Raw genomic sequence first — 13,837 nt, 5'->3', positions numbered from 1 at the left:
GTCGTCCACCACCTCTCCCTGTCTCTGGCTGAGGGCCGCTCCTCCAGGGCCCTTCCTCCAGCTCTGTGCATGAACAGGAGCTCCAGCCATGCAGGGTGAAGGCCCAGCCCACCGAGCAGACCTGCAGTGTGTGCTTCAGGCTCGCTCACGTCCCTGAGAGCCAGGTAGACCCCTCGCTTTCCCGCACTCAGCTCTGAGACAGCCCACTTCCTGCACGGCCACAGCTTCTTGCCTCCTCTTTCTCAGCGAGTGAAAAACAGGCCATCTCCCTATTAAGGGTCGGTAAACTTCCCAGATGTTTCTAGAAACTGGCCCCCACTCCCCGGGCCCATCTCCCACTTCAGGCTGGATCCAGGCCTCCCTCCTGAACCAAACCCAGCAGACAGGAAAACCCCATGTACTTAGGCCCAGATTTTTAGACCAATCATTGTCAAGGGCATGGGGCCACCATGACTGGGGCTGTTACCCAAGGCCTTTCACACGGGAGCTGGGACACTCAGTCTCCCTGAGAAGGGGTCTGTTTAGGAGGGAACAAGCAGATACCAGTAAGCTAGCAAGACGCCAAGCACTTCATAACCTTAGGGTCTTTAAAGACTTTGCATTCTCATTTGCATAGACAAAACTACGCCTTCTCTACCCCACCACGGCCAGTCAATATCCCATGTCCTGACTTTATTTACACCATAGCATTTATCATTCTCTAATATATACTTGTTTATTGGTTTGTTTTGGTTTGTTTTCTCCACTAGGAAATAAGCTGCAAGAGAAGAGGGATCTTGTCTGTCTCATATACCTCTATAGCCCTCACCCAGAAAGTAACGCCTGGAATACAGTCTATATGAAATAATAAATGCTTCTCAGCCATTAAAAGGAAGAAAACTGGGTCGTTTGTAGAAACGTGGGTGGCCCTAGAGACTGCAGTATAAGTAAAGTGAATTAAAAAGAGAAAAACAAATATCATATGTGAACACATATATGCAGAATCTAGAAAACTGGTATAGATGATTTATTTGCAAAGCAGAAATAGAGACACAGGCATAGAGAACAAATGTAAGAACGCCAAGCGGGAAGGACGCGGTGGTGGTGGGATGAATCAGGGGGGAGGGGCTTGGGGTTGACGTATACACAGTATCGATGCTATATTTAAAATAGATGACTAATGAGAACCCATGGTGTAACTCAGGGAGCTCTGCTCAGCGCTCCGTGGTGACCCGAATGGGAAGGAAACCCCCAAGGAGGGGCTACACGTGTGCGCGTAGCTGATTCGCTGTGCGGCACAGCAGAAACTCACACAACGCTGGAAAGCACCTAGACTCCAATAAAACAGTCATTAAGTAAGTGCTTCCGGATGAATACACGAACTAACTAAGAAATGAGCAAATGGATGAATCAAGGCACCTTTGACACAAACGCAGGAGGCAGGAGAGCCTTACGTTGAAGCCACTGACGGGGACTCCCTTGACCCCCGGCAGCGCCTGGAGAGTCAGGACCTGGAGAGCTATGGGTAGGACTCCTGCTGCCCAGGTCTCCTAGGACGAGACCTACAGACATTTAGGGGGTGTTGCATCCTTAAAACTGATCCCTTGTCTTTGCATTTTCCTGAAACTTCTCTTAGGCTATGGCAATTGGTTGAATAACAGGTCCTGCTTCTTTAAAAACTTGATTTTACTGAAGCATAGTTGCTTGCGTTGTCACGCCCGTTTCCTCCGCATCCTCCTCCGGTACGGCTTATCGCGGGATGTTAAATGCAGTTCCCTGTGCTGTGCAGTATCCCCTCGTTGTTTGTTCATTCCATATGTAGTAGCTTGCAGCTACCAATCCCAAGCACCAGCTTTTCATAACAGGTTTCCCCTCGCCTCACGGGGCTTGTGGAGCTCCACACGGACTTCGTGAGAATCCAGGAGTCACCCCCGCCCCTAACCAAGCTCGGGCGACCAGCATGCACCTGGCCCTTCACGTTCAGAAGGATGCTCTCTGTATGTTAATCCGCAAACAGATGATCCTTTGCCCTTTTCCTGTGCCTGAGTTGGGTTTTCTGCCCTGTGCCTTTCTTTCTTTTGATGCGTTTGTTAATTGAATCATCACTTAAACACAGCAAAGTGCACTCAGCTGCACAGTTGGGCCTGATGACCTTTCAACACGCATCCCCATCCCTAGATCCGGGCACAGAGTATTTCTGTCACTGGAGAGGTCACTTTTGTGTCCCTGCCCTACCGAGAGTCCCTCTCTCAAAAGTAACCATTACTTTAGCTTCTACCAGCAGTGACGATTTGGGGTCCAAACATGTTCCCTTAAACTTTCTTTAGAAACAAGGTGCCCCAGGCTTCAGAGCACTTCAATCTGTCCCTCGTCAGTTCCTTTCATAAAAAATGAAAAAAAGAGATACCACGGGCTTCTCTGGTGGCTCAGCTGGTAAAGAATCCATCTGCAATGCGAGAGACCTGGGATTGATCCCTGGGTTGGAAGATCCCCTGGAGAAGGGAAAGGCTGCCCACTCTAGTGTTCTGGCCTGGAGAATGCCATGGACAGAGGAGCCTGGCAGGACGCAACTGAACCACTAAACACAGCACAGTGATGAAAGAGAGGTGGGAGAGGGGCTGCCCCGGGCTCAGACTACGCTAGTCATTTAAGTCCTGGTTCTCAGCCTGGGGCTGTTCTGCCCCTCAAGGAGTTTGGCAATGTCTGGAGACCATTGCTATTGTCAAAACCAGAGATAAGAGTGGGGAGTGCTTCTCGCATCTAGTGGGTAGAGACCAGGATGCTGTAAACATCCCACAATACTCAGAACAGCCCCACAACAAAGAATGACCCGAGCTAGCGACCAGACATGACTGTCTCCCTTTTAGCTTCCTCTTCTGTTTTTTTTCTTCTGTGCATCTTTTCAGGAAACCATACCAGGAGCAGGGAGAAGGGTGTCAGACCCAGCCAGCCTGCTACCCTAATCCTAGCTGTAGCCTTAATCCTGACTGTAATGTCAACAGTGCCAAGACTGAAAACTCCTAACTCAGAGAATGGCCCACTTTAAATGCGGGCTGACTTCAGATCTCTTCCCATCATCTTTGAACCTCTTTGCACAGTTCAGATGCACAAAGTGGGCAGGTGGTGCGTAGTCCAAAAATAGGATTCTTAATTTATTAGAATTAGAAAACATCTCATGCAGGATTTGACTGGCTGCCTTCCTTTTAGTTACCTCTTCTGTTGCCATTTTTTGGTGAATCTTTTTAGGGTACCATCCCAGAAGCTGGGAGAAGGATGTCAGACAAGGCCAGCCTGCTACCACAAGAATCCAGAGGTCCTTTTCATATTTGATATGTATATCTTTCATGTTAAAATGTAATAAACATCAACATTATAATTTTAAACAAAATGCTTTTGTGACTACGAAATAGGGAGCAGCTTTACCTCATGGGAATTCCAGGAGAGTAGATGAAATTGAACAAATTGTTTTCTTGACTGTCAACCTTTTTTCAGAAAAAGCTGTTAGCAAGGTTCCCTTTTAACAGTGTGTTATTGATCAGGCTCCCAAGGAAATTTGCAAGCTCTGCAATGTAGGTCAGAATTACAATTTACAAGTGACCACTGATGCTTTTTTCCCTAGGAAATAACAGATGCTGTAATCAAGGGCAAAGCATTCTAATTTCCCCTCCTGGATCCTAAGAGCATCTCTTGAGCCTCATTTTCATTAAGATATAGATTGTGCTGCAAATGTGTAAGAAACATTTAGAAAGAAAAAGCTCACAGAGCCAATGACAGTTTTGTTTTAATTCTATAGTTTAACCAGACAACAAAAACAGTACAGGAAAATACCTGTATTCTCTCTCTACCTCTACTCCAAATAGCAAAATTCTTAATCAAATACATCTTGCTTATCAGACATTAATGAGATATTAGATATTTCAAGTCAGTAAACTTTCTAGGGAAGTGAAATTTCACTTTTAAGCAGGGAAATTCATTTATTTAAGGCATGAAATCTTATCCTATCACTGCCAATAAAAATTCAACTCATGCTTTGAAGCATCATCTCTTCCTTCTTGAGAAATTTCACCTATTGACCCAATCAAAAAGAATCTCTTCTACTTAGTATTTCTGCCCTATTTTAATTGTGTTTCCGTATGTTACATCTATATTGAGGGTCACCCCAAGAACGTGTAAATAAAATAAACAAGTTGGCTCCTTTGGATAAATAAGCTATCAAACCAACACATGACGGACAAAAATGGAGATCAAGAAAGACATTTTAAAGAGGATTAAATGAGTTAATGTATTTAAAGCACTTGGAACTGTGCCTGGCACATCATAAGCCTTAAATGAGCATCTCTGACTATAATTATTGATTTTATCATTAGGATTAAATAGCATGGGTTGCTTCCAGAGAATAACACGTGATTGTAGTGTGTGCCCATCAGGAGGAGGACTGTCCATCCTTGAGAGTCTGGAAGAAGAGAGAAGGCTCGAGGTGAACGCTGGCTGGACTCAGCCCAGCGGTACCCAGGGGAGAGGGTGTCTCTGCCAAGGAGCCGTCTGCAGAGCCGAGGCAGGTGCGCCCATGTTGTGGAGGAGGTGACTCCCGTAACTCCCCCAACTCTTTCCCCTCTTCCTCATTCCACGTTCACTGATCAGGAATATAAATCAGGTTTCTCCACTGAGAAGTTTCACAGAAGCTATATGCCAAATGGTCTGCCATGTGGATATATTTTCTTAAAAACTGGGCTACCTGGCATTTAAATGATAATTTGGCTTTCTGTGTGGGGTGTCCATGGACAGAAGATGACAGCTGGAGAGCAGGTCTGGACTCTTTGGTATTTCTGTTTTTCCATAAGTTTGGTTACTGTGAATCTATTCCTGAAAATTGAATCCACCCAAGAAGCCAACAAACTGGGTTTCTGAGTCAGCCCTTTTGGCTGGGAAGTAGTCACTACGGCACTCCAGAGGTAAGGTATCCTCTCTGCTTGTTGCCAAGCACCACAAGCTACAACTTCCACAACTTCAGCTGACTTTAAGGCATTATTTGCATTGCCTTATATTACAAATATTTATGTACTTAATCACATTCAATTACAAACTCCATGAGCACAATAATCATTCATTTTTACCATTCCCCATGGTAATATTTAATATATGAGGTTTTGATGAGAGGATATAAATGAATACTTTTAAAATATTCTTAGGCATGCCAATTGGAAAGATAATTGTAGGGAAGAATTCAGGCAGTATTAATCAAAATTTCATATGTGCATAATATTTGACCGGTTCTAACTCTCAAAGTCTACTTTAGAGAAAGACTTGGAAGCATGCATAAAGAGATGTATATAGCTATGGTTTAGCACTGTTTATAATCATAAAAACTGAAACAGTCTACATGTTCATTAATAGGATGAATAAATAATCCATTGCATATCCATTCTATTGACAGCAGTCAGCAAATTAAAAGAATGAGGGAATTCTAATCTTCTTTCATGAAAAGAGCTCTAAAGCATATTGCTGGGAGGGGAAAATAAAAAGCAAAATACGCAAATGAGCATTACCTGGTACAGTTCATGTGGGCAAAAAAAAGACGAGCTGATACCATATGTGTTCCCTGGGCACATTTACATACATAGAGATGCTGAAGAAAATTTAGACACCTAGCTATTTGGAGACTGATAACTATGGCCAGTCCTGCGGAAGAGAAAAAGGTATATCCGAATTTGAGATTATAGACTTATTTATAAAATTTTAAATTTTAACAATAAGAACACATTTGTATTTTAATGATGTGACTATAATTGAGTTTTTAAAAGAAAAATGACTAATACTAACCAGCACAAGAGCAGACAAATAGACAAACATCATAGATAAACCTAGTTGAAAACATCCATAAAGATGTCAATGCCTTCCAAATTAAATTGCAAAGTACTAAAAAAAAAAAATCCTAGCTATTTTTGGAAATGTATAAAAGAATTATATGAGGAAACAGTTCAACTTGTTTCAAAATACATGAATGACAAATTCAGAGCCTATATCAAGGAATTTTATTCATGCAAAAGAGTTTTGTGGTACATTTTGCTTTAAGGATTCTGCCTCAGTGCAAATCAGTATTACAATTAAAATCAAAAGAAGATAAAAACTAATGTTTTTCTGCATTGACTACCTACTTGCCTTTTATTTTTGGTTGGTTTATTTAACATGTGCACACGAAGGTGTGCAGATCGTAAGCAAGGGGCTCACAGAGACGTCACAAAAAGAAGAAGTCCAGGTCCAGAAGCGAAGGCTGCGGGCACCCAGAGATGCCTCTCCGGCCCTCTCCCACCTCGAGGCCCTCTCTTCCCCGAGATCAACCACCGTCCTGACTTCTGACACCACAGCTTAATGCAGTCTTTTTTTTTTTTTTAACTTTACAATATTGTATTGGTTTTGCCATATATCAAAATGAATCTGCCACAGGTATACATGTGTTCCCCATCCTGAACCCTCCTCCCTCCTCCCTCCCCATACCATCCCTCTGGGTCGTCGCAGTGCACCAGCCCCAAGCATCCAGTATCGTGCATCGATCCTGGACTGGCGACTCGTTTCATATATGATATTATACATATTTCAATGCCATTCTCCCAAATCATCCCACCCTCTCCCTCTCCCACAGAGTCCAAAAGACTGTTCTGTACATCAGTGTCTCTTTTGCTGTCTCGTGTACAGGGTTATCGTTACCATCTTTCTAAATTCCATATATATGCATTAGTATACTGTATTGGTGTTTTTCCTTCTGGCTTACTTCACTCTGTATAATAGCCTCCAGTTTCATCCACCTCATTAGAACTGATTCAAATGTATTCTTTTTAATGGCTGAGTAATACTCCATTGTGTATATGTACCGCAGCTTTCTTATCCACTCATCTGCTGATGGACATCTAGGTTGCTTCCATGTCCTGGCTATTATAAACAGTGCTGCGATGAACATTGGGGTACACGTGTCTCTTTCAATTCTGGTTTCCTCAGTGTGTATGCCCAGCAGTGGGATTGCTGGATCATAAGGCAGTTCTATTTCCAGTTTTTTAAGGAATCTCCACACTGTTCTCCATAGTGGCTGTACTAGTTTGCATTCCCACCAACAGAGTAAGAGGGTTCCCTTTTCTCCACACCCTCTCCAGCATTTATTGCTTGTCTTTGAATATGACAAATATAGGGATCTTTCAGTATGCTTTACTTTATGTCTTGCTTTATTTATTGAACATCATGCTTTGAAACGCAAGCATACTGAACTGAGCCAACAATTCATTTTCAACGCCATTTGCTGTCTCATTGGAGATAGCGAATCATGTCTCAGTCACCCCTTCACTGTTGATAAACGTGCCTGGTTTACAGCTCTCCCAATCCAAACCAGAAGGAGCAGCAGACACGCTCACACGTGGATGGTGAACATGCTAAGAAGCAGAGGGCAGACCTGCAGACACCATCGGGGAGAGCTCGGGGAGCTCCACTCCATGCCCTGTGGTGACCCGGATGGGAGAAAGCTCCCGAAAGAGGGGATATGTACACACAGAGCTGGTTCACTCTGCCTTGCAGCAGAGACTCACACCATTGTAAAGCAACTATACTGCAATACACTCCAATAAAAGTTATTTAAAAAAAAAAAAAGCGCTTTCACCACTTGGGGAAAAGGCTTGGGCTCATCTATGACGTTGGCTGCGGCATCACTCACTATCCAGGAGTTTTGCTCCAAGCAAAGCCCTCAAGGAAATGCATGTCCTTGCTTACCAACATAAAGCTACAGGGAGAGTTCCTAGCAGCATTTTTCTTACTTTGTGTTTATTATAAATATGGCAATTACTGCGCTTGTCATGTGAGTTTTCAATAAATGGGATAAGCATAATGGATGTGTTTATATTTAGAGACATTGCTTAAGACGTTGTGAAACAGTGTTTCACACCCAATGTGACTTAGATAAATAAAACAGATCTAGACGTGAACCTAAATATTAAACCTCAGCCTGCTGGAAATAATACCTTACGTGGCACTGTCACCTGTCAACCTTCCCACTGTGCTTGGTTAAAAAATCTATACCCCATTCAGCTCACGGTCTGCACAGCTCTTGGAACTAGGATTTTATTTCATCATTAGCTTGGGTATTACCGTGAGTTTTCCACTTAATAATTAGCTTCACTAATAATTTAATTGTCATCTTAAATTACTGTTAACTGAACCTGAAATCCACTTCATTAACTTTAAAAATATAAGGCCACTGCTAAATTCAATTTAAAATGTCAGCAGCTAAAATAACAAAGAAGAAAGATATTCACTCTGTGGTTTTCAAGCCTCCTTCTCCATGGAAGAGTATTTTAAAGGCAGAAATAACTCCATATGGTCCGTGGCCTAAAACAATGATTTAGAGAACATCTTGTTTTTAAAGACATTTTTAATCAAATCACAAATTGAGTACCAAGGAAATAAACCCATGAGCATGGAGAAATTATTTCTCAATGGTTGAAACATTATGAAATGCAAAGACATTCCTTATTAAGTTAAAATGTCAAGTACATAACAAAGCTAGCTTTACAAATTTACATTTAATAAAAAATAATCAAAGTTACTTGGAGATGACAACTTATCAAAATAAACTCATGGTGCAGGCTATTCTAGTTTTATTTAAGACTTTGAAAATTAATTTAAATGAAGATTTTCCAAAAGACCCAGAAATTCTGCTCCTCAAAAAGAATCTCTACCCATGAGAAATGAAAACACATGTCCACACGAAGAGGTACATGGCAATGTCTTAAGCAGCTTTATTTATAACAAGCAAAAGTGGAAATAACCCATTTACTGTCAACTGATGGGAAACAAACGAAACACAGTATCCTCATGCAGGGGAATGCTACTCAACAATCAAAAGCAAAGAGGTGCTGATGCTCACCAAAGCACGGATGGGCCTCAAAAGCGACACTAAGTGAGAGATGCTGCACACGAAGGTTATGTACTCTGTGACTCCAGTCGTGTGAAATGTCAGGAAAAAAAAAAAAAATATATATATATATATATATAGGCACAGAGTAAATGCATGGCTCTCTCGGAAGGATGGTGAGAAAGACGAGTGAGTCTCATGGGCACGACGTCTGTGTGACGGAAAGTTCTGAGATGAGACGGTGACAGCAGCTGCGCTGCCCAGCAGGCAGACTAAAAAGCAGGGAATCGCTCGCTGGACCTGCATAAAAGACGCAGCGTGCAAAGTATGCCTCAGGAAATCTGTTTTTAAACACAGACTGCAGTCTGAAAACGAGCCGGGGTGTTAGGAATTGGTTGCTGCTGAACATCAGTGTGTGAGATGCCTTTCTGTCTTCTCAAAAGTTCTGTTACTACAGATGACCAAACATCACAAGAAAAGAAGCTCAACATCACTAATTACCAGAGATATGCAAACGAACACTGGAGCGAGGCATCACCTCACACTGGTCATAACGGCCGCCATCAAAAAGGTCACACACAGTAAACGCCGGAGGAAGTGTGGAGAGAGAGGAGCCTCCCACACTCTCGGTGGGAATGCAGACTGTACAGCCACTGTGCAGAACAGGCTGACGTTTCCTCAGAAAACTAAAACTGAAACTACCACATGAGCCAGCAAATCCACTCCTGAGCATACATCCAGAGAAAAACCGTAATCTGAAAGGAAGCAGGCACCCCAGTGCTCACAGCAGCGCCATTTACAACACCCAGACAACAACCTAAATGCCCACTAACAGAGAAACGGAGAAAGAAGACGTGGCACATACATACGACGGAACACTACTCAGCTGTGAAGAAGGATGAAACCAGCCACTTGGAGCAACGTGGATGGACCCAGAGATGACCGTACTAAGTGAAGCAAGTCAGACACAGAAGGACAGGTATCACATGACGTCACTCACACATGGCATCCAATTTAAAAATGATACTTATCCACAATGGACTTATCTACAAAGCAGAAACAGACTTCAGTTCAGTTCAGTTCAGTTCAGTCGCTCAGTCGTGTCTGACTCTTTGCGACCCCATGAATCGCAGCACACCAGGCCTCCCTGTCCATCATCAACTCCCAGAGTTCACTCAAACTCATGTCCCTCGAGGCGGTGATGCCATCCAGCCATCTCATCCTCTGTCGTCTCTTTCTCCTCCTGGCCCCAATCCCTCCCAGCATCAGAGTCTTTTCCAATGAGTCAGCTCTTCGCATGAAGTGGCCAAAGTACTGGAGTTTCAGCTTTAGCGTCAGTCCTTCCAAAGAACACCCAGGAACGATCTCCTTTAGAATGGACTGGTTGGATCTCTTTGCAGTCCAAGGGACTCTCAGGAGTCTTCTCCAACACCACAGTTCAAAAGCATCAATTCTTCAGCACTCGGCTTTCTTCACAGTCCAACTTTCACATCCATACATGACCACTGGAAAAACCATAGCCTTGACTAGACGGACCTTTGTTGGTTGGCAAAGTAATGTCTCTGCTTTTCAATATGCTGTCTAGATTGGTCATAACCCACCTTCCAAGGAGTAAGCGTCCTTTAATTTCATGGCTGCAATCACCATCTGCAGTGATTTTGGAGCCCAAAAAAATAAAGTCTGACACTGTTTCCACTGTTTCCCCATCTATTTCCCATGAAGTGATGGGACCAGATGCCATGGTCTTCGTTTTCTGAATGTTGAGCTTTAAGCCAACTTTTTCACTCTCCTCTTTCACTTTCATCAAGAGGCTCTTTAGCTCCTCTTCGCTTTCATCAAAAACAAACTTTTGGTTACTGAAAGGGAAACATGATGGGTAAGGATAAATCAGGAGCTTGGGATGAACATACACACACTATTATATATAAAATAGATAACCAACAAGGACCTAGTGTATAGCACAGGGATAACCTACATAAGAAAAGAATATAAAAAAGAATGAATATATGTATACATATAACTGAATCACTTTGCTATACACCTTAAACTAACTCATTATAAATCAACCGTATTTCAGTAAATTATTTACAGTTATAATGTGCATCATCTGCAATTTTCATAAAGCTCACTATGCAAAGAATGACACAACATAATAAAAATGCAAAGATATTCCATTAGCTGACAGAACTAAGAATCAAACAGATTCAAGGAGGTATTTCTAAATTAATACAACGTTAAAAAAATACATCTAGGAGAAACAGAATTAACAGAATTGTTCATGATAATTGCTTTTTCATTACCTCCTTCTTCACCGTCACAAGTCCTTTCTCCAGCCAGTATCCAGAGCAAATTATGTTTAAACCTAAATCAAATCACATCATTGCCCTGTTAAAAAACCTCCAGCAATCAGAACAATCTCTTCCTCACTCCATACCCCAGTCTGTAAGGCTGGCTAGGTCGTCATCTTTGCCTAATCTCTGGATTCAATTCATACCATGTTGCTCATGCCTAGATAAACACCATCCACACTGGGCTTCTTCACTGCCCGAAAAGCGCCACGTTTTTTTGAGCCTTGGGATATTTGCAGTGGCTATGAAGGCAGCAAACCATAGAGGTTAAGCATACAGACTCTAGTCCCATGCTGCCTGGCTCTCTATTTAAATATTAACAGTGTGACTTTGAGTGAGTTATTAAATTTCTTCATCTGTATAATGGGGATAATAGCTGCACATAATCACAGGGTTTTTAGAGGATTCAATGAAGTAATGTTTGGAAAGTGCTTGGAAGAGCTTTCACATAAAATCTTTTTTTCAAAAGTATGCATGAAATGATCTTTCTTCCACTAATCTTTCTAGAAAAGGCCTCTTATTCAAAACTCAGTTCAAATGTCTTCAAGTCATTGCCATCCCCATTTATTCAACACTTACATATGAAATGCTGGCTTTCTGCCAGGTGCATCTGGGGGCACCAGGAAGAAAACAAAGATTTCTGCCTCTGCGGAGGTCACTTTCTCAGGGGACAAGACAGGTGATAAAGGGTAAGTGCAGCAAGTACAGCGTCTCGGAAGCAACAGCTTGCTGGAAGCTGTGCAAGGAAGAAGCCAGGACAGGGTACGAGAGACGGGCAGCTCGGGTGTCCACGTCAGGAGGGGGACAAGCATCCTTCTGCGGGTGCTCAGGGACACGGAGAGGTGACACGGGCAAAGAGTTGGAGGAGAGGAAGGCAAGCGGAGCGTGTGTGTAGGAAGTGCGGCAACAGCCAGAGCAGGAGCCCTGAGGCTGGACGGTGCCTGGCGGGTCTGAGGACCAGCTGGGGCCCACGGGCATGGAGGAGGGGCGAGGAGGACCATGCCAGAGAGGGGTGCTGGGCAGGGGTGAGCACGAGGGGGCTCTGGGGCCACGTGAGCCCCTGCCTTCTTCTCTCAGTGGCAGACGGATGCTAAAAGGGCTCCCACCAACCCTGACCCCTGACCCCTGAAACAATGAGATGCAGATGGCTCTGGTCCAAGCTGCTATTGTGTAGTCATTTGTTACCTAGCAACAGAAAAGGAAGAGTGGGCCATTGGAGGGTTTGGAGCAGAGGAACTGGGTGATCTGGCTTGCGGTTTAGAAACATTACTCTGGTGGTTGCCAGGAGAATAGACTAAAAGAGGCCAGATTAGAAAATCACTGCAGTAATCCAGGCAAGACATGATGGAGACTCGGGCTAGGGTGTGAGGTCAGGAGCAGTCGTATTTACTCCTCATACACCTTCTCGGAGAAGGCAATAGCACCCCTCTCCAGTACCCTTGCCTGGAAAATCCCATGGGTGGAGGAGCCTGGTAAGCTGTGGTCCATGAGGTCGCTAAGAGTCGGACACGACTGAGCGACTTCCCTTTCACTTTTCACTTTCATGCATTGGAGAAGGAAATGGCAACCCAGTCGAGTGTTCTTGCCTGGAGAATCCCAGGGACAGGGGAGCCTGGTAGGAGGCCGTCTATAGGGTTGCACAGAGTCGGACATGACTGAAGCAACTTAGCAGCAGCAGCAGCATACACCTTCTATTCAAGTTTTTCGTTTTCTTTTTTTTTTACTGTTTTGCTATAACCCTTTGCTTTCCCCAGCCCACTCCTAAAAGAAAGAGTCCTATGACAAGTACCTGCCCATCTTGAGCATCATTTTAACCACTGCATCTAAAGCACAGAGTGGGGACTGACTGAATGTTTGTGGAATGAGTCAATGCAGGAATGAATGAGCGAGGAGATGAAGCAACTGATTATGAGTTCAAACCCACATTCAATCCTTTGTGCAGCATATGTATGATTTTAATATATCATAAACTAGACATTTCAGATTAATGAAAGGATTTTAAAAGTTGTTGCTTGGATAGATAACAATTTACAATTAAAGTTAACTATATACTTAGTTTATCAGATCAGATCAGATCAGTGGCTCAGTCGTGTCCGACTCTTTTCGACCCCATGAATCACAGCAGCCAGGCCTCCCTGTCCATCACCAACTCCCGGAGTTCACTCACACTCACGTCCATCGAGTCAGTGATGCCATCCAGCCATCTCATCCTCTGTCATCCCCTTCACCTCCTGCCCCCAATCCCTCCCAGCATCACAGTCTTTTCCAATGAGTCAACTCTTCCCATGAGATGGCCAAAGTACTGGAGTTTCAGCTTTAGCATCATTCCTTCCAAAGATCACCCAGGGCTGATCTCCTTCAGAATGGACTGGTTGGATCTCCTTGCAATCCAAGGGACTCTCAAGAGTCTTCTCCAACACCACAGTTCAAAAGCAAAAAAAAAAAAAAGCATCAATTCTTCGGCACTCAGCCTTCTTCACAGTCCAACTCTCACATCCATACATGACCACAGGAAAAACCATAGCCTTGACTAGACGGACCTTTGTTGACAAAGTAATGTCTCTGCTTTTCAATATGCTATCTAGGTTGGTCATAACTTTCCTTCCAAGGAGTAAGA

The sequence above is a fragment of the Bos taurus genome, chromosome 27 (genome assembly GCF_002263795.3).
Source record: "Bos taurus isolate L1 Dominette 01449 registration number 42190680 breed Hereford chromosome 27, ARS-UCD2.0, whole genome shotgun sequence".
NCBI lineage: Eukaryota > Metazoa > Chordata > Mammalia > Artiodactyla > Bovidae > Bos > Bos taurus.
Note: the sequence above shows the minus strand (reverse complement) of the source record.